The 21,408-nt window shown below is 46.9% G+C and overlaps 2 protein-coding genes across 10 annotated transcripts in view; one reads left to right on the forward strand and one right to left on the reverse strand.

Moving 5' to 3' along the window:
* CTNNBIP1 (catenin beta interacting protein 1) overlaps positions 1–21,408 on the reverse strand; it is a 668,528-nt gene that overhangs the window by 363,137 nt on the left and 283,983 nt on the right. The gene's annotated exons all lie outside the window — the stretch shown is intronic.
* Positions 16,342–21,408, forward strand: part of KIF1B (kinesin family member 1B) — a 178,384-nt gene continuing 173,317 nt past the window's right edge. For 8 of the 9 annotated variants that reach the window (XM_050787676.1, XM_050787730.1, XM_050787702.1 and 5 more), the window contains exon 1: positions 16,342–16,675. The gene's annotated coding sequence lies outside the window, so the exon portion shown is untranslated. Of the gene's footprint in view, positions 16,676–19,375; positions 20,202–21,408 lie in introns of those variants that run through there. The other variant, XM_050787684.1, reaches the window with a different exon arrangement.

Below are 21,408 nucleotides of genomic sequence, written 5' to 3' on the forward strand. Positions count from 1 at the left end.
GGCGGGGATGCAGGTATGACCTAATTTTGATGTAAAGTGTGCGGGAGAATTAACTTTTAAAGTAACACATCTGAAGCTTGGATGTTTGTAGCAGAGAGGATGAAGTAATCACATCTGAAGCTGGGATGTTTGTAGCCTTTTTTTTTTTTTTTTTTTTTTTTTTTTTTTTTTTGAGAGGATCTTGCTCTGTCGCCCAGGCTGGATGTGGCGCGATCTCGGCTCACTGAATCAGCCACGGGTTAGAATGTTACCTTAGCTATGGATAGTAGAACGGGGTTTCACCAGCTGGTCTTTTTTGTGATCCTCCTTCTTTTTGATTTGTTTTTTATTCCTTCTTTTATTTGTTTATTTATTATTTATTTATTTATTTATTTTTGAGACGGAGTCTCGCTCTGTCGCCCAGGCTGGAGTGCAGTGGGGCTATCTCAGCTCACTGCAAGCTCCGCCTTCCGGGTTCACACCATTCTCCTGCCTCAGCCTCCCGAGTAGCTGGGACTACAGGCGCCTGCCACTGCGCCTGGCTAATTTTTTGTATTTTTAGTAGAGACAGGGTTTCACTGTGTTAGCCAGGATGGACTCGACCTCCTGACCTTGTGATCTGCCTGCCTTGCCCTCCCAAAGTGTTGGGATTACAGGCGTGAGCCACTGCACCTGGCCCCTCCTTCTTTCTTTATTTTTGTTACTTAATACTTAGTCAATCTCTGTTTGTTTCACGTATTCTTTTTCTGTTTCTTTTTTTTTTTTTTTGAGATGGAGTTATGCTCTTGTCACCCCGGCTGGAGTGCACTGACTTGATCTCGGCTCACTCCAACCTCCACCTCAAGGGTTCAAGTGATTCTCCTGCCTCAGACTCCTAAATAGCTGGGATTACAGGCATCCGCCACCACACCCAGCTAATTTTGTATTTGTAGTAGAGATGGGGTTGCACCATGTTGGCCAGGCTGGTCTTGAACTCCTGACCTCAAGTGATCCGCCCACCTCAGCCTCCCGAAGTGCTGGGATTACAGGTGTGAGCCACTGCACCTGGCCTCTTTTTTTTTTGAAACAGAGTCTCACTCTATTGCCAGGCTGGAGTGCAGTGGCCCAATCTCGGCTCACTGCAACCTCCGACTCCTGGGTTCAAGCAATTCCCCTGCTTCAGCCTCCCGAGTAGCTGGCATTACAGGTGGGTACCACCATGCCCCGCTAATTTTTTTTTGTATTTTAGTAGATACAGGCCTTCACCATGTTGGTCAGGCTGGTCTCGTACTCCTGATGTCGTGTGCTGGGATTATAGGCATGAGCCACCGTGCCCGGCCCTCTTTTTTTTTTTTTTTTGAGACAGAGTTTTCTCTCTTGTTTCCCAGGTTGGAGCGCAGTGGCACTATCTTGACTCACTGCAACCTCTGCGTCCTGGGTTCAGGTGATTCTCCTGCCTCAGCCTCCCCAGTACCTGGGATTACAGGCAAGCGCCACCACACCCAGCTGATTTCGTTAGTATTTTTAGTGAAGAAGGGGTTTCTCCATGTTGTCAGGCTGGTCTCAAATTCCTGACCTCAGGTGATCCACCCACTTCGGCCTCACAAAGTGTTGGGATTACAGGCGTGAGCCACTGTGTCTGGCTGTTTCATGTGTTCTAAGGGGAAATCCAGTGTTGTGCTTTAGAGCATGAGGTTTGGAGCCAGGGGTTCCTGGATTTGAATCCTGTCTCCACCACTGTTGACTGTGACCATAAATAAATTACTAACCTCTGTGTTAGTTTCCTGTGGCTGCTGTAACAAATTACCAGAAATTGGGTGATTTGAAACAATAGGATTTTATTCTCTCATAGTTCTTGAGGCCAGATGTCCAAAATCAGTATTTTGGGTTAAAGTCGAGGTGCTGGCAGGGCCATGCCCCTGGAGGCTCTAGGGGAGAATCTGTTTCTCACCCCTCCAGTTTCTGGTGGCTGCCAGAGTTACCTGACTTGTGATCTCATCTCTCCGATCTCTCCCTCCATGTTCACACCACCATGTGTAGTAAAATCGCCCTTGGCCTCCTTTTTTTTTTTTTTCCTGAGACAGAGTCTCTCTCTATTGCCCAGGCTGGACTGCAGTGGCACGATTTCGGCTCACCGCAACCTCCGCCTCCAAGGTTCAAGTGATTCTCTTGCTTCAGCCTCCCGAGTAGCTGGGATTACAGGCATGCACCACCACACCTGACTAATTTTTGTATTTTTAGTAGAGACAGGGTTTCACCATGTTGGTCAGGCTGGTCTCAAACTCCTGACCTCAGGTGATACCCCCAAAGTGCTGGGATTACAGGCGTGAGCCACCTCGCCTGGCCCTTTTTCCTTTTTCTTTTTTTTTTTTTTTTTTTTTTTTTTTTTTTTTTTGAGACAAAGTCTGGCTCTGTCGCCCAGGCTGGAGTGCAGTGGCACGATTTCGGCTCACTACAACCTCTGCCTCCCGGGTTCACACCATTCTCCTGCCTCAGCCTCCCGAGTAACTGGGACTACAGGCGCCCGCCACCACGCCCGGCTAAGTTTTTGTATTTTTAGTAGAAACGAGGTTTCACCGTGTTCGCCAGGATGGTCTTGATCTCCTGACCTTGTGATCCGCCCGCCTCGGCCTCCCAAAGTGCTGGGATTACAGGTGTGAGCCACCGCGCCCGGCCTCTTTTTCCTTTTTCTTTCTTTCTTTCTTTTTTTTTTTTTTTTAAGACAAGGTCTCACTTTATTGTCCAGGCTGGAGTGCAGTGCCATGATCATGATCCTAGCTCACTGTCACCTTGAATTTCTGGGCTCAAGCGATCCTTCTGCCTCAGCCTCCCAAATAGCAGGGACTACATGAGTGCACCACCATGCCTGGTTAATTTTTGAAAATTTTTTGTAGAGACAAGGTCTTGCCATCTTGCCCAGGCTGGTCTTAAACTCCTGGGCTCAAGTGATCCTCCCACCTCAGCCTCCTGAGTAGCTGGGATTACAGGGGTGAACCCCCACACGCAGCCTTTTTCAGTAGAGATGAGGTCTCACTATGTTGCCCAGGCTAGTCTCAAACTCCTGGGGTCAAGCAATCCTCCTGCCTTGGCCTCCCAAAATGTGGGTTTTAGACATGAGCCACCATGCCTGGCCTCCAGTGCCTGCCTCCCCCTTATAAGGTTACATGTGATTGCATTTAGGGCTCGTTTTGATAATCGCAGTTAATCTCGCCATGTCAAAACTTTAATTTACTCACATCTACAAAGATCCTAATTTATATACAGTAATATATACGTTCCAGGGAGCAGGACCTGGTATCTTTGGTAGGTTGTAGGGAAGGACATTTTTTAGTCTCCATAATCCTGTTTTTATTGTTGCTGCTGTTGTTTGTAGAGATGGGGTTTCGCCATGTTGCCCAGGCTGGTCTTGAACTCCCGGGCTCAAGCAATCTGCCTCCTCAGCCTCCCCATGTGCTCAGATTATAGGCATGAGCCACTGTGCCCAGCCATGGCTCCATAACCTTTATTGAGTTCCCTTTTATGCGAATTTGCAGCAATAAGAGGATCTATTTTGTAGGGCTGCTGTAAAGATTATAAAAGATCATTAAGGCCAGGTGCGGTGGCTCATGCCTATAATCCCAGCACTTTGGCAGGCCAGGGCGGGCAGATCACAAGTTTGGGAGATCGAGACCATCCTGGGTAACTCGGTGAAACCCCGTCTCTACTAAAAATACAAAAAATTAGCCGGGCGTGGTGGTGCATGCCTGTAGTCCCAGCTACTTGGGAGGCTGAGGCAGGAGAATTGCTTGAACCCAGGAGGCAGAGGTTGCAGTGAGCCGAGATCACGCCAGTGCACTCCAACCTGGGCGACAGAGCAAGCCGCCATCTCCAAAAAAAAAAAAAAAAAGATAATTAATGTGAAGTGCTTAATACAGTTCTTGGTGTATAGTCAATGCTCAATAAATACCAGCCATTGTCATTACTGTCATCACCATCAACTTAAATCCTTCCTCTCTATGGATAGGGAGAAAAAAAAATACAGTCGGTAAGAGTGCTAAGATATTAGAGTCTGAATATACTTTAGAATTCAATTCATCTACTCAATTGCCTTATTTTATAGATCAAAGACTGAAGTCCAGGGATATTGACCTGCCCATGACTCCACAGCTAGGAGGTAGCAGGTTCATTTCCTTATAACATTTTAGATACTGTGATTCTGTAATCCGTAGATAGGAAAGCTGTTCACAGGAGTGATAAGGGATGAGAGAGAGACAGAGAGACACACAGAGAGAGACACACACAGAGAGGGTTTACTGAGTTCCGGTCTCCTGACTTGAAGGAGACCATGGCTCTCTAGTTATGAACATGAGAAGGCATTGCGTCTTACAGTCACACCCTCCTTTAATTCTCACAACGTGAGGGTGAGGTGGGTATTATCTTCATTCCCATTTTAGAGACCAGGAAACAGGATGATGGAAGCGATGCAATTGCTCCACAGCACACAGCAAGTGACAGAATTAGAATCCAAACAGTCCAGCTGGAACGACCAGGTGCTCTCAAGCCCTCTCTAATGCCCTCTTTCTAGTAGATGCTTTCTGTCAGCATGAATTATATACTCATCTCTAAGCAAGAGAAATATAAAGTTCAGACCAGCCTGACCAACATGGTGAAACCCCGTCTCTACTAAAAATACAAAAATTAGCCAGGTGTGGTGGCACGTGCCTGTAATCCCAGCTACCCAGGAGGCTGACGCAGGAGAATCGCTGGAACCCAAGGGGCAGAGGCTGCAGTGAGCCGAGATTGCGTCACTGCATTCCAGCCTGGGCGACAGAGCAAGACTCCGTCTCAAAATATATATATATATATACACACACACATACAGTTGAGTTCCTATGAGGCACTGGGAGCTGGAGCCCAAATAGGGTTAGTGATGTCATTGGGATCATCTCCCTGGATGGGAGATTTGGAGAACAGAGGAGTCGATATGGTCACCTGAGACACTATGACTCTGCTGTGTGTTTTCAGCTGTAGGCATCGTGCTCCAAGCTCTCTGTTTTGCCTAGAATGTTCCTATTCTCATGTTCTGGGATCCTTCCTGGCAACTGAACTCGCTCTGATGCTGTAGGGAGCCCATTTCAGGCTTTGTGTCCTGCCCAAGTGTTCCAGGGCCATCTGTCACTGGCACAACAATTTCAGTAAACAACAATTTGGTTTCCTTAATCATGGCTTTAAGACCAAAGTTAATTGATATGAGGTTGTTCTTAATTAGTAAAAATGCCTGTTACAGAAAAATGATGCACGAACTGCAATTCACAAGAAGGAAATCTATGCAGAGTATTCTTACCTGGCCCAAATGACAGCTCCCCAGTCAGGACCAGGGAAAACAGCAAGACATGCTGATTACAGGGCTGACCATGTGTGCAAAGAGCCCACAGCTGATGAAAACAAAATCTCAAATTTATCCTTGGAAATTAAGAGAACACACCAAATTAAAATTTCCCAGCCGGGCGCGTGAGCTTGTAATCCCAGCACTTTGGGAGGCCAAGGGGGGCAGATCACGAGATCAGGAGATAGAGACCATCCTGGTCAACATGGTGAAAACCTGTCTCTACTAAAAATACAAAAATCAGCTGGCGTAATGGTGCGTGCCTATAATCCCAGCTACTCAGGAGGCTGAGGCAGGCAAATTGCTTGTACCACAGAATCAGAGGTTGCAGTGAGCTGAGTGAGACTCCGTCAAAAACAACAATAACAACAAAAAAAACAAAAAATAATTCCCATTCTTTAAGTCTTTAAAAAAATAAGACTCTTTGGTTCTTGGTTTGTTTTTTTTCTGTCCGGATTGTTTGGTATTTACTATGTGGTCCTTAGGGCCACAGTGATCTCTGCGATTGACTAACCTGAAGTGTGATGAATATACTACTTGGTAAAATGACATTCATTTAAATATAATTGAGCACTGGAGGAAAAGAGAAAAAAATGACACCAGATGATTTTGCTACTGCCTGTAGGGATGCAGAAATTTATTTTCTTTCTTTCTCTCTCTTTCTTCCTCCCTCCCTCCCTCCCTTCCTTCCTTTCTATTTCTCTCTCTTTCTCTCTCTCTTTCTTCCTCCCTTCCTTCCTTTCTTTTCCTTCCTTTTTTTGACTGAGTCTTGCTCTGTCACCCAAGCTGGAGTGCAGTGGCGCAATCTCTCCTCACTGCAGCCTCCGCCTCCCAGGTTTAAGCAATTCTCCTGCCTCAGCCTCCTGAGTAGCTGGGATTACAGGCATGTGCCAGCACGCTGAGCTAATTTTTTTTTTTTTTGTATTTTTAGTACAGATGGGGTTTTACCATGTTGGCCAAGCTGGTCGACCTCAGGTGATCCTCCTGCCTTGGTATACCAAAGTGCTGGGATTACACATGTGAGCCGCCACGCCTGGCCTAATTTGGTTTTTAAAAATAGCCAAAAGTCGGCCAGGTGCGGTGGCTCATGCCTGTAATCCCAGGACTTTTAGAGGCTGAGGCGGGCAGATCACTTGAGGTAAGGAATTCGAGACCAGACTGACCAACCTGGTGAAACTCCATCTCTACTAAAAATACAAAAATTAGCTGGGTGTGGTGGCGCATGCCTGTAATCCCAGCTACTTGGGAGGCTGAGGCAGGAGAATCGCTTGAACCTGGCAGGCAGAGGTTGCAGTGAGCTGAGATGGCATAACTGCACTCCAGCCTGGGCGACAGAGCGAGACTCTATCTCAAAAAAAAAAAAAAAAAAAAAAAAAAAAAAGCCAGACCTCCTTTGGATTTACATATCGTCAAATAGCTATGTTTTCTGAAATTTTATGTATGCTTTTAAAATTTTAATCTTTGTTGGAATAAGACTTCTTCCAGCATTGCCCCCACCCCCATTTCCGTTTTGCCCCTATCAACCTGGTTAGCTAAGATTTCTAGCAATGCAGCACGTTAGAATTAGTGGTGAAATATCAATAAAGAGACATACAACGCAGGTTAAGGAACTTTCCAGTGAAGAAGGTGCATGATCTTTGTAATCTCTTGGGCTAATTTTCTTTTCCTTCCTTCTGGATTCTAGGCAGTTGAAGCCACCATATAAAAATTGGCCCTAGGCCGGGCGTGGTGTCTCACACCTGTAATCCCAGCACTTTGGGAGGCTGAGGCAGGCGGATCACCTGAGGTCAGGAGTTCGTGACCAGCCTGACCAATATGCTGGAACCCCGTCTCTGCTAAAAATACAAAAATTAGCCAGGTGTGGTGGTGGGCACCTGTAGTCCCAGCTACTCGAGAGGCTGAGACAGAATTGCTTGAACCCAGGAGGTGGAGGTTGCAGTGAGCCAAGATCACACTACTGCACTACAGCCCGGGTGACACAGCGAGACTCCATCAAAAAAAAAATCAGTCCTAGGCCAGGCATGGTGGCTCACACTTGTAATCCCAGCACTTTTAGAGGCCAAAGCAGGTATGTCACTGAGGTTTAGATCAGCCTGACCAACATGGTGAAACCCCATCTCTACTAAAAAAATAAGAAAATTAGTCAGGCATGGTGGCAGGTGCCTGTAGTCCCAGCTACTAGGGAGGCTGAGGCACGAGAATCACTTGAACCCGGCAGGCAGAAGTTGCAGTGAACCGAGATTGTGCCACTGCACTCTAACCTGGGCAACAGAGCCAGACTCAGGCTCAGAGAAAAAAAAAAAAAATTCGGTCCTCAGCAAACTAGAGACTTGCGTGTTTATTTCCTGACTAGGTAGCACACCAGTTCTAAAGAATCTTACAGTTTTGATTTTCTGATTCTAAATAACCCTGGCATAAGTGGTGCCACTGTACATTAATATTAATGAGTTAAACCAGATTGCATCCTGTTTGTTAAAGGATTCACTGGAAAAAAAACAGAAAATTTGTCGATTTGTCTTGAACTCCTTATTGTCATTATTTAATACAGTGTTTAATAGATACATCCTTACATAAAATAGACATTAATTAATATTTATAAGGACTTTGTATAGGAAAGCATATATGTTCTAGATTTAATGGGGTAGAGAACTGCCTAGGCTCTTAAGTCTAAAAATATAAGCAGTTTCTATTTTTACTCATGCAACATGATCTAGGACTCAAGTACATGTGTTACCTGACCTTGGTTAAAATAACTGGAAAGTAATTCTCTTTATGGTCATGGATGGTCCTGTAGAGGATTTTGCTAGAAATGAAATTGGGCTCTTCCCACATTTCTGTCGGTGCAAGGGTCCGCATGTAGAAGTTTTGAGTGAATATGGACGCCATCCGGAAGGGATTTCCGTAACACATTTACCACATGTGTGGCCGAGACGCGGTGGCCTTTTACAGTGCAGGCTGTGAGACTAGGACATCTGAAAACCAGGTCAGAGAGAGAGGATTACGACTTGCTGTCTCCCACCCGCTCGGCTCCTCGCACATGGCTCAGCCGCTGGGGATCGGTCCCTCGCCCTCTGATGTAACTGCCGACCCAGCCTGCAGAGGATTACTGGTGGCATCACAGCTGGGATGCCTCTGGACAAATATCTTTTTTTTTTCTTTGAGACGGAATTTCGCTCTTGTCGCCCAGGCTGCAGTACAATGGCTTGATCGCAGCTCACTGCAACCTCTGCCTCCTGGGTTCAAGTGATTCTCTTGCCTCAGCCTCCCGAGAAGCTAAGAGTATAGAAATGTGCCACCATGCCCAGCTAATTTTGTATTTTTAGTAGAGATGGGGGGTTTCACCATGTTGGTCAGGCTGGTCTCGAACTCTTGACCTCAGGTGATCCACCTGCCTCAGCCTCTCCAAGTGCTGGGATTACAGGTTTGAGCCACTGAGCCTGGCCTATCATTTTTTAAGTTATGAAGTTATTTACTTTTTTACAGATGGGGTCTTGCTCTGTTGCCTGGGCTGGAGTGCAGTGGCTATTCACAGGTACAATAAAAGTGCACTGCAGCCTAGAGATCCTGGGCTCAAGACATCCACCCACCTCAGCCTCCCAGGTAACTGGGACTACAGGTGCATCCCACCTTGCCCAGCATAAATTACATACATATTTTTTAAACAGGCAGTAAAGTATGAAAACTAACATGATGGCTAGGCACAGTGGCTCACGCCTGTAATCCCAGCACTTTGGGAGGCCGAGGCGGGCGGATCGCGAGGTCAGGAGTTTGAGACCAGTCTGGCCAACATAGTGAAACCCCATCTCTACTCAAAATACACAAAAAATTAGCTGGGCGTGGTGGTGGGCACCTGTAGTCCCAGCTACTCTGCAGGCTGAGGCAGGAGAATCCCGTGAACCCAGGAGGCGGAGCTTGCAGTGAGCTGAGATCGAGCCACTGCACTCCAGCCTGGGTGACACAGCGAGACTCCGTCTCAAAAAACAAAACAAAACAAAACAAAACTCACATGATACCTTCCCACATACACTGTATTAAATAATGGCAATAGGGTGGGCGTGGTGGCTCATGCATATAATCCCAGCACTTTGGGAGGCCAAGGCCGAGGTGGGTGGATCCCTTGAGGTTAGGAGTTCAAGACCAGCCTGGCCAACATGGTGAAACCCTGTCTCTACTAAAATTTTTTTTTGAGACCGAGTTTTGCTCTTGTTTCCTAGGCTGGATTGCAATGGCGCGATCTTAGCTCACTGCAGCATCTGCCTCCTGGGTTCAAGCGATTCTCCTGCCTCAGCTTCCTGAGCAGCTGGGATTACAGGCATGTGCCATCATGCCCAACTAATTTTGTATTTTTAGTAGACACGGAGTTTCTCCATGTTAGTCAGGCTGGTCTTGAACTCCTGACCTCATGTGATCCGCCTGCCTCAGCCTCCCAAAGTGCTGGGATTACAGGCATGACCCACTGTGCCCTGCTGTCTCTACTAAAATTACAAAAATTAGCCGGGTGTGGTGGCACATGCCTGTAATCCCAGCTACATCAGGAGGCTGAGGCACGAAAATTGTTTGAACCCAGCAGGCAGAAGTTGCAATAAGCCAAGATTGCATTACTGCATTCCAGCCTGAGCATCAGAGTGAGACTCTTTCCCAACAAAACAAAACAAAACAAAAAAGACAATAATCATAATGACAGGGGCTGGGCGTGGTGGTTCACGCCTGTAATCTCAGCACTTTGGGAGGTCCAAGGGGTCGGATTACCTCAGGTGAGGAGTTCGAGACCAGCCTGGCCAACACGGTGAAACCCCGTGTCTACTAAAAACACAAAAATTAGCTGGGCATGGTGGTGGGCACCTGTAATCCCAGCTACTCGGGAGGCTGAGACAGGAGAATTGCTCCATTGAACCCAGGAGGCAAAGGTTGCAGTGAGCCGAGATTGAACCATTGCACTCCAGCCTGGGTGAGAAAGGGAGATTCTGTCTCTAAATCAATCAATAGGTCAATCAATCAATCAACAATAGACATTTCCAGATAAGAAAATGGAAGGCAGAAAATCATCAATGGCAGAAATAGCGCCTCCGAACTCCAGCCTGGGCGACAGAACAAGACTCCATCTCAAAAAACAAACAAAAAATAATGATAATGAAATGACAATAAGGAGTTCAAGACAAATCAATAAATTCTCTGGTTTTTCAACTCAACATTTCCATCTTCCTGTTATTTTGTTTTTCAAGAAATAAAATATTACAGATCCAGTTGCGGATTCTCACGTCACGCTCCCTTTTTATGTTTGTTTTGTTTTCTTCTGTTTCTCTCGTGGGTTAATCTCATCCTGAGTTTGATGATTGTCATTGTCATCCATGTTTCCACACTTGACTATACATAAATTTAGTGCTAAACAGTATAGTGCTCATATGCATGCTTCAGACTTTATGTATAAATGCCACTGTCCTGCACCTATTATCCTGCACTTTAAAAATTTATATTTATTTATTTACTTATTTATTTTTTGAGGCAGAGTCTCACTCTGTTGCCCAGGCTGAAGTGCAGTGGTGCGATCTCGGGTCACTGCAAGCTCCGCCTCCCGGGTTTACGCCATTCTCCTGCCTCAGCCTCCTGAGTGGTTGGGACTACAGGTGCCCGCCACCATGCCCGGCTAATTTCTTGTATTTTTAGCAGAGACGGGGTTTCATCGTGTTAGCCAGGATGGTCTCGATCTCCTGACTTCATGATCTGCCCGCCTCGGCCTCCCAAAGTGCTGGGATTACACGCGTGAGCCACCGAGCCTGGCCTATTTATTTATTTATTTATTTATTTTTTGAGACAGGGTCTTACTCTGTTACCCAGGCTATAGTATCATCATCTCTGCTCACTGTAATCTCCACCTCCCCAGAGTTAAGGTGATCCTCCTGCCTCAGCCTCCTGAATAGCTGGGACCGCAGGCATGCCACTACACTCAGTTAATTTTTTGTTGTTGTTGTTGTATTTCTTGTAGAGACAGGGTTTCAACATGTTGCCCAGGTATCAAACTACTGCCTTCAAGTGATTCTACTGCCTCAGCCTCCCAAAGTGCTGGAATTACAGGCATGGGCCCCCACACCCAATCAGGACTTTTTTTTTTTTAACCATGTAGTTAGGCAATCATTTCAGTGCTACTTATTATTTATATTTTCCATTTCCCCACGCTAATTTGTAATGCCAATGCAGTCATATGTTATGATCCTTCACCCATGTGGTCTGTTTCTGAACTCTCTTCTGTTCTTTTCTATTCAATTTTTTTAGAGACAAGGTCTGGCTCTGTTGCTAGGTTGGAGTGCAGTGGCGTGATCATTGCACACTGCAGCCTCGAACTCCTGGGCTCAAGCAATTCTCCCACCTCAGCCTCCTGAGTAACCAGGATGTTCCATTTTTATATTTCTATATTCTTGTCAATACAACAGAGCACTAATCTGCACAATGTCACTGCGACTCTTGCTTATTTATGGGCAAGTCCCTATACCTCATTCTTCAAAATTGCCATGGGCAGCTTTGTTATATGATTTTTTTTTTAAAAAAAGGACACAGAATATATTTATCATATGAATTTTACCATCACCTTGTCAAATTCCATAGAAAATTTGAAATGTTGAAATTTTGATTAGAATTACATTGTTTATAGATTAACTTGCTTAGACCTGACATCTTTATTATTATTTTTTTCTTGTCCCACAATAAAGAACACCTGTACATTTATTCAGGGCTTCTTTAATGTGTTTCAGTACAGTTGTATACCTTTTTTCCCATATAGGTCTTGCTCATTTATTTATTACACTTTTTGAGACTGAATCTCGCTCTTTTGCCCAGGCGGAATGCAGTGACACGATCTCAGCTCACTGCAACTTCCACCTCCCAGAGTAGCTGGGATTACTCCTGAGCAGCTGGGATTACAGGCATGTGCCACCACACCTGGCTAATTTTTTGTACTTTTAGTAGAGACTGGGTTTCACCATGTTTGCTAGGCTGGTCTCGAACTCCTGACCTCAAGTGATTCACCTACCTGGGCCTCCCAAAGTGCTGGGATTACAGGTGCATTTTTTCTTAACTATTAAATAGTTTTTATTGCTTTTTTCTTTCTTTCTTTTTTTTTTTTGAGACAGGATCTCACTCTGTCATTCAGGCTCGAGTGCAGTGGTGCAATCATAGCTCACTGTAGCCTTGACCTTCCAGGCTCAATTATCTTCCCACCTCAGCCTCCCGAGCAGCTGGGACTACAGGTGCATACCACTACGTCCGGCTACTTTTTTTTTTATGTATTTTTTGTAGAGATAGGGTCTCGTTACGTTGCCCAGGCTTGTCTCAGACTCCTAGGCTCAAGCGATCAGCCTACTCTGCCTCCCAAAGTACTGGGATTGCAGGCATGGGCCACAGCACCTGGCCAGGAAGACTTGATTTTTTAAAAAGATCCCATTGGCCGGGCGCGGTGACTCACACGTGTAATCCCAGCACTCTGGGAGGCCGAGGCGGGCGGATCACAAGGTCAGGAGATCGAGATCATCCTGGCTAACACGGTGAAACGCCATCTCTACTAAAAAATACAAAAAATTAGGCGGGCGTGGTGGCAGGCACCTGTAGTCCCAGCTATTCAGGAGGCTGAGGCAGGAGAATGGCATGAACCCGGGAGGTGGAGCTTGCAGTGAGCCGAGATCGCGCCCCTGCACTCCAGCCTGGGCAACAGAGCGAGACTCTGCCTCAAAAAACAAACAAACAAACAAACAAAACCAGATTCCATTAAAAATAGCAATAAAGACTAGGCTCAGTGGCTTACACCTGTAGTCCCAGCACTTTGGGAGGCTGAGGTTGATGGATCACTTGAGTCCAGGGGTTGGATACCAGCCATCTCTACAAAAAATAGAAAAATTAGCTGGGCGTGGTGGCATGTGCCTATAGTCCCAGCTACTCTGGAGGCTGAAGTGGGAGAATGGATTAAACCAGGGGGCAAGAGTTGAGGCTGTAGTAAGCTGTGATCACACCACTGCACTCCAGCCTGGGTGATGGAGTGACACCCTGTTTAAAATAATAATAATAATAATAATAATAATAATAATAAAGTCTTCTTATAAAAATGGAAAACTCCGATTTTTGTGTATTGATTTTACATCCAGAAACCTGGTTGTGATTGTGATTGTGATGGGAATGTGGTAGTGCACCACATGGCTAGACCTTCTGATGTTCTTGTATCCTTGCATTCCAGAGACAGCCCTACCAGATCATGGCTACATTCAAATTTCTAGTAATTTATTTATTATTTTAAAGAGATGCTTTTGTACATAATTTGTAATCTGAGAAACTGGCTGGGCAGAGTGACTTCTTCTGTCAGAGAGGCAAAAGGCTTATGCAGAGTGGGCTGTTTGGCCTTGGATCCTGGAGCAGACTTCTTTGCCTTTCTTGACCCTTCTCTGTGCCCTTCGGCTGGCTTCTTCTCCTGCCAATCACTATCACACCCTCTTCACTATGTTTTAATTTAATTTAATTTAATTTTTTGTTGAGACTGAGTCTCTCTCTATCTCCCAGGCTGGAGTGCAGTGGTGCGATCTCAGGTCACTGCAACTGCCGCCTTGTCCACCTCCCAGGTTCAAGTGATTCTCCTGCCTCAGGTTCCCAAGTAGCTGGGATTACAGGCATGCCCACCACTCCTGGCTAATTTTTGTATTTTTTTAGTACAGACGGGGTTTTGTCACGTTGATCAGGCTGGTCTCGAACTCCTGACCTCAAGTGATCCACCAGCCTCGGCCTCCCAAAGTGCTGGGATTACTGTCGTGAGCCACCGCGCCCGGCTCTTCACTATGTTTTAGATTGTGCTCCACTGAGAGCTGAAGGTTTTTGTAACTCTCCATGGTGCTCATCACGGTACTTATGCAAGGAGGTCCATGCTACGATGAAGTGGTGTCTACTGTTGAATTGATGAGTTCCTGTTTATTAACCTATATAGTTTCATTTTACCCTTAGCCTTCAGGAAGCTAAGAGCTGAGTTCTGTGCTCAGTGGTAACATATTTATTTCCTTGACTTGGTTTTTAAAAATAATATTTTTCTGGCCGGGTGAGGTGTCTCATGCCTGTAATGCCAGCACTTTGGGAGGCTGAGACGGGTGGATCACCTGAGGTCAGGAGTTCAAGATCAACCTGACAGGCCGGGCGCGGTGGCTCAAGCCTGTAATCCCAGCACTTTGGGAGGCCGAGGCGGGCGGATCACAAGGTCAGGAGATCGAGACCACAGTGAAACCCCGTCTCTACTAAAAATACAAAAAATTAGCCGGGCGCGGTGGCGGGCGCCTGTAGTCCTAGCTACTCAGGAGGCTGAGGCAGGAGAATGGCGTGAACCCAGGAGGCGGAGCTTGCAGTGAGCCGAGATCGCGCCACTGCACTCCAGCCTGGGCAACAGCGCGAGACTCCGTCTCAAAAAAAAAAAAAAAAAAAAAAAAAAAAAAGAAAAGAAAAAAAAAAAGATCAACCTGACCAACATGGTAAAACCCTGTCTCTATGAAAAATACAAAAATTAGCCAGGCGTGGTGGCGGGTGCCTGTAATCCCAGCTACTCAGGAGGCTGAGGCAGGAGAATCGCTTGGAGGCAGGAGAATCGCTTGAACCCAGGAGGCGGAGGTTGCAGTGATTTGAGATCGTGCCACTGCGCTCAGCCAGGCTGGGAGTAAAACTCCGTCTCAAAACAAAACAAAACAAAAAAAATTTTATTTCTAGGCATGCCTCTTATTCAAACAGCTTTTTAAAATAGTCTCTTGTTTCTTTTATTATTATGAATTTTACACCTATTTTAATCCTATACGATTTCACTGCTGTATGCTTTAGTGTAAGCTATGTCAAATCCTTTTGCCGGCAGGTGGAGTTTAAATTCTAAATAAAATGAGAAGTGATCAATAAAAGCGGATGAAGAGTCTGAGGACTTGAGTGGTGGTGGAGATTTTCCAGAATTATTAGTGTAGAAAATTAATTTCGATGTTTTAGTGCATATGCTTGTACATAATACCTTTTACTCACAATAATACTGTATTTAATTCCAGGGAAGAAATGTGATTTTACTTTCAATGTCTGCTAGTAAATAAAAAAAAATTCACCACCTTATAAAGTAATAGTGCTCGGCCTGGGCCTGATAATTGAATATATTATCACTGAAGATTATATTTTATTAAGTACTGAATTGAATTGTTTCTGAACAGTGAGATTTTTCTTTCGAGCTGAACCTAAATCTGATTTTTAAAAAATCACCGCTCGTGCTTTTGTGTCCTCCGGGTTTCTGATTTCCACTCTCCCTCCTTCAAGGGCATCTCCCAGAAGGGGGCTGGGCTCATTAACTCAGGGACGGTGCAAAGCGTTTGTTCCTTTCCTCACAGCCCTTCCGCGGTCTCCCAAGGAGACAAGTGGAATGCCCACCCCAAGTCATGCTTTTCCATTACTCATTCCGCCTTCTCTCCCGAGGTGGCGCGTGGGAGGTGTTGTGCTCGGGTTCGGTAAGAATAGGCCAGGCAGCTTCCCGCGGGATGCGCTCATCCCTTCGCGGGGTTCCGCTTCCACCGCGCCGCGTTCGGCCGGTTCCGCCTGCGCGATGTTTTCCGACGGACAATGACTCCACTCTCGGCGCCTCCCATGTTGATCCCAGCTCCTCTGCGGGCGTCAGGACCCCTGGGCCCCGCCCCGCTCCACTCAATCTTTTGTCCCCGTACAAGGCGGATTAACGGGGTGGCTGGGGGCGGCTGATGCCGACGAACGCCCTTGGGGGCCACCCGGGAGGGAACTCCGGGCTCCGGCTTTGGCCAACCCCGCACCCCCTCACCGCGCCGGTCCCAGGGCCACCAGAGGGCGCTCGGTGTCCCCGCAGCCCCCCCCGCAGAAGCCCCGCTCCCCGGTTCCCCCTAAGATTGGCTGGCCGCCCCGAGCTCTGTGCTTTGATTGGTCACCGCCCGCGTCCGTCGCGGGCGCCGGGGCGGGCCGAGGTGACGCGCAGCCGCCCCGCTCGGGGCGGTGTCCCGCGCCGGCGACTGCGGGCGGAGTTTCGCTAGGACGTACGCGGGGCAGTCTGACGGCAGCGGTCCTGGGAGGCGCCCGCGCGCGTCGAAGCAGCTCCCCGTCCTCCGCAGCCGTCACCGCCGGCCGTCGCCGCGCCCTGGCCTCCCGCGCTCGCGCACTCCTGCCCGCCGCCCACCTCCCACCTCAATGCGGTGCCGGGCTGCTGCGTGATGGGGCTGCGGAGCGGCGCCCTGCGGCTCGCGGCGGCAGCTGCTCGCGCTGAGGTGCGTCGGTGCCCGGCTCCCCGCGCCGCCGCGCGCCGCGGCTCCTGTTGATTCGGTCCGCCCGTCGGTCTGCAGCGCGGCTGAGGTAAGGCGGCGGGGCGGGTAGCGGTTGACGCCGCGGCCGCCAGGCCGGGGAGGGGGCCGCTCCCGCGGGGAGGAGCGGCCGGGCCGGGGTCCGGGCGGGGTCTGAGGGGAGGTAGCGCGGGGCGGGCGCCGGGTGCGGGAGTCTCGTCCTCGGGGGAGGGGACCCCTCCCTAGGCCAGCCGCGAGTCCCGGGCTGGCGTCCAGCGGCTGGCGGGGGCCCATGCAGTGCCCCGCACCGGCCCTTCGTTTCCCCCGCGCTGCCAGGCCCCGGCTGTGTCTAGCGCTCGCCAGATCCGCCGCTGCCTGGCCCTTCTCTGGGCTCCGCGCACGTTGCAGCCCAGGGGGACGGCTCTGCTCCGTTTGAAGCCATCGTTTCTCATTTCCCCTCTCCCCTTTCCCCCTTTATGGTGGGCATCGGGCTTCGGCTGGGAATGTGGCTATGCCCTTTTGCCAGATGGAGATAGGAAAGGTCATCGCTTGGCGCTGGGGTAGCCGAGGGCTGGAGGCCTGGAAAGAGGGGTGCGATGGGAAGGGAGGGGGCTTGTTGGATGCTGGCCAGGTGTGAGGAAGGCTGGTGTGGTCTCGGCGTTCAGCCGATTGGGATTACTCGGGCAGCCATATTGGGAGGATGATCTGACAAATCCTTTAGGAGCCAAGTCCAGTTGCTGGAAGGCACCGAGTGACAGCCCTGGCAGCTTTCAGGGTGACTAGCCAGACCAGAAGCCAAGTTGTGGGGGTTGGGAGGCTGCTTGAGCAAGCTAGTCATTGTTCGTGCAACACAAAACATTCCCGCCCCTAACGCCAGAATGGAGCTTCCAGATCACTTTTTTTTTTCCTTGATTGCTAAATGAGCTTCCAAGGTAAACTGCCCTCAAGATTCCATTCTCGTTGGGGTGAAATTCCGTGTTTCTCTATTCATCTTCTGCGTCCAGTGCGGGGGCTGGAAGGCCCGCTGATGCTTTCCATGTGCATAGGCCGATCTGAGGATTGTTAAGGCCGCTGTATCAGTATGGAGACCTTGAGTAGCCATAGAGCATTGGATGGATAGATTTTCAGAGTCGCTCAACTTGCACAGAAGAAGTAAACCAGAGTATTCTGATAGCGGGCGAGGCTAGTGGCGGCATTTCTGAGGATGCAGGCTGTCATCTTTGTGGAATCTCGAGGTAGCTGAAATTAGATTGTCAACATATCCCTTGCTCATATCTCTTACTGCTTTGGGCAGCTGTTCTGCCACCATTGAACATTCCGCTTTGTGTCATGATGTGCCTGTCTGAGCCTGATGAAAGTGTGCTGATGAGATCTGAATAACTCTTAAGAGGTAATATCATGGTGGATATTTTATTTAAAGGCTGGCATTTTGTCTCCTGAGTTTAGTCATAACAAAATCTAGTTCTTGTGTTCCTCTAAGAAGTGAGGTGGTGTTTTCTGATTAAGTTGGTATGGTTGTTGGATTATAGAGCAAGTGGAGCTGTGAATGTACCGTTTGAGGGTGGAATATGAGAATTGCACATAGGTTGGTATTGTAAAGCAGGTCTGGAGACGATCAATAACTGGGTTCAGCATGAGTCTGTAGATCTGTTCTTTCCTACATCCTAGATGTGGACAGGACCTGGAGAGATGGCATGCCTGCTTTCTTCTTTGTGGCCTTTGCTTTCATTCAAGTTCAACTTGTTAATAAATTCTCATAACTTCTCAGGTTGAATTATGTAAAAAATTTTGGGCTGGGTGCGGTGGCTCATGCCTTGTAATCCCAACACTTTGGGAGGCTGAGACAGGAGGATCCCTTGAGCTCAGGAGTTCGAGACCACCCTGGATAATACAGTGGGACTCTGTCTCTACAAAAATAAATGAATAAATAAATACCTGGGCATGGTGGCTCATGCCTGTATTCCCAGCTATTTGGGAGGCTGAGGTGGGAGGATTGCTTGAGACCAGCTTGGGCAACAGCAAGACCCTGGCTCAAAAAAAAAAAAAAAAATATATATATATATATTCACACACACACATATGTATATACATACACACATATATATGTGTATATATATAAATTTAAAAAATTTGGATAGGTTTTACTAAGCAAAATCTTAACACTTTTTTTTGTTATTTTTATTATCAAGCTTTACTTTTAAAACTTGTTGAATCAAATGTAACTTCAACAGAAACTAATGTTTTTTGCATTACACTAATATGAGAGAAATACAGAATGTTTTGAAATTCCATGCCCTAAGTTAGAAATATTTCTAAGTTTTTAATTTTTCGAGTTACTTTATTAGTATAAAGAGCTGAACATTTTCGATTAACAGTAAGTTCAGCATTTGGTAAAATCAGACCTGATTGTGAATCTGATACGAAGATTTTGTGAGTATGTGTAGCTCTGCTCTGATGAGTGTTTTTCCAAAATGTATCCAATTAAATACAGCTTTTAAGGCTTAGAACAGACTGTTTTTCCTTTTCAAGACCAGATATGAATGCACTTTTCCTTTTTTCTCTCTTCTTTCCCATTATGATTTTGTGCAGGGAATAAGTGTCCAAGAAAGTCTGCCAACAGAGTCTTTCTTAAGGCCAAAGCTTTTTAGCCCATTTTCCCACTGTGGTCTTGTCCTGGGTACAAAGTAAAGAACAATGGGCCCCCTGCCTTCCTGTTTGTAATCCCCTTCCCACGCTGCTAATCATAGTAGATCTTTTCCAGGAGGAAGCATATCCTTTTGGTCTTGTAAACTAACATGATATAATTTCATAATGCTCTGAAGTTAAAGATATTTTATGTCTATTTCATGTATTTCTCTTTGAAAGATGGCCTCGTTTGAACAGATACTGGTGAATATCTGGATTCCATGGAAGAGTGTGAATAAATATGCACACTTCTTGAACTTTTTTTGTGCAGCTTATCAGGATAGAAGTGAAATTAAACAGAAGTGACCGTGGTAGGAAAAACCTGCAAAAGGTGCCTTGGGCCGGCTGCAGTGGCTCACATCTGTAATCCCAGTGCTTTGGGAGGCTGAGGCGGGAGGATTGCTTCACATCAAGAGTTTGAGACAAGCCTTGGACAACAAAGCAGGACCCCCATCTCTACCAAAAAAAAAAAAAAAAGCTGGGTGTGGGTGGTGTGTGTTTGTAGTCCTAGTGCCTTGGGGGCTGAGTTGGGAGGATGGCTTGAGTTTGAGATTACAGTGAGCTATGACAGCGCCATTGCACTTCACTCTGGGCTCAGACCTTGCTTGCTGAAAATAAAAAGATGCCTTGGACTTCTCGGAGTTGAACTGTTTGGTTAATGGGCCGCTGATTCATTGATGCTCTTTTACTATAGGCATTACCCATTAACTGAGGGTGCATGTAGAGATTTAGTTCGTTACCTTCAAGGAACTCACACTTTACCATTTCTTTCCTTTTTTTTTTTTTTTTAAGACAGAGTCTCGCCCGGTTGCCCAGGCTGGAGTGCAATGGCATGATCTCAGCCCACTGCAACCTCCACCTCCCGGGTTCAAATGATTCTCCTGCCTCAGCCTCCCGAGTAGCTGGGATTACAGGTACCCGCCACCATGCCCAGCTAATTTTTTTATTTTTCGTACAGCTGGGGTTTCACCATGTTGGCCAGGTAGGTCTCGAACTCCTGACCTTGTGATCCGCCTGCCTCGGCCTCCCAAAGTGCTAGGATTACAGGCATGAGCCACCGCACCCTGCCTTTTTTTTTTTTTTTTTTTTTTTTGCGGGGGTGATGGAGTCTTGCTCTGTTGCCCAAACTGGAGTGCCATGGTACCATCTTGACTCACTGCAACCTCCGCCTCCCGGGTTCAAGCGATTCTCCTGCCTCAGCCTCCTGAGCAGCTGGGACTACATACGTGTACCAACACGCCCAGCTAATTTTTGTATTTTTAGTAGAGATGGGGTTTCACCATATTGGCCAGGCTGATCTTGAACTCCTGACCTTGTGATCCACCTGCCTCTGCCTCCCAAAGTGTTGGGATTACAGGCGTGAGCCACCGTGCGCGGGCTACCCTTTCTATATAGAAATGGTGAGATAAAGTTAACTCCAACTCCTTTTCATTTTCATACAATTTAGTGTCCTGATATGGTTTCCGTGATTTCTAGTCAGAGCATTTTCAAAATTCTTTGTAATGTTGTATATACATAATATTGTAGTTATTATTTAATACTCAGTACTTAACGATTGTCTTGTGGTTTTTTGGTATATGTGTTTTAAGTCACAAGATTGTAAATGTTTGATGGATTTTAAAATATTTTTTATATGGAATATCACATTGTTTATACCAAAGCATATCATTCAACCATACTATCCTCTACCATTGCCATTTTTTTCCCCCTTGAGACAGGGTCTTACTGTATTGCCCAGGCTGGAGTGCAGTGACGCAGTCATGGCTCACTGCAGCCTTGACCTCCTGGGCTCAAGTGATCCTCCTGTCTCAGACTCCTGAGTAGCTGGGACTACAGGCATGTGCTACTATGCCCAGCTAATTTTTAAATTTTTGTAGAGATGGGGGTCTTACTATATTGCCCAGCCTGGTCTTGAACTCCTGAGCTCAAGTGATCCACCTCAGCCTTCCAAAGTGGTGGGATTATAGGCATGAGCCACTGTGCCCAGCCCCATTGCTCTTTTTGATTACTGTATTGTTGACTGAGTTCTCTCTTTCATCCAGATTTTTGACATCATCTTGGCAGATGTCAATGACTATATAAACAATAACAGAAACAACAATAGTGATAAAATAGCTTACT

The sequence above is a fragment of the Macaca thibetana genome, chromosome 1 (assembly GCF_024542745.1).
Source record: "Macaca thibetana thibetana isolate TM-01 chromosome 1, ASM2454274v1, whole genome shotgun sequence".
In the NCBI taxonomy this organism is placed as follows: domain Eukaryota; kingdom Metazoa; phylum Chordata; class Mammalia; order Primates; family Cercopithecidae; genus Macaca; species Macaca thibetana.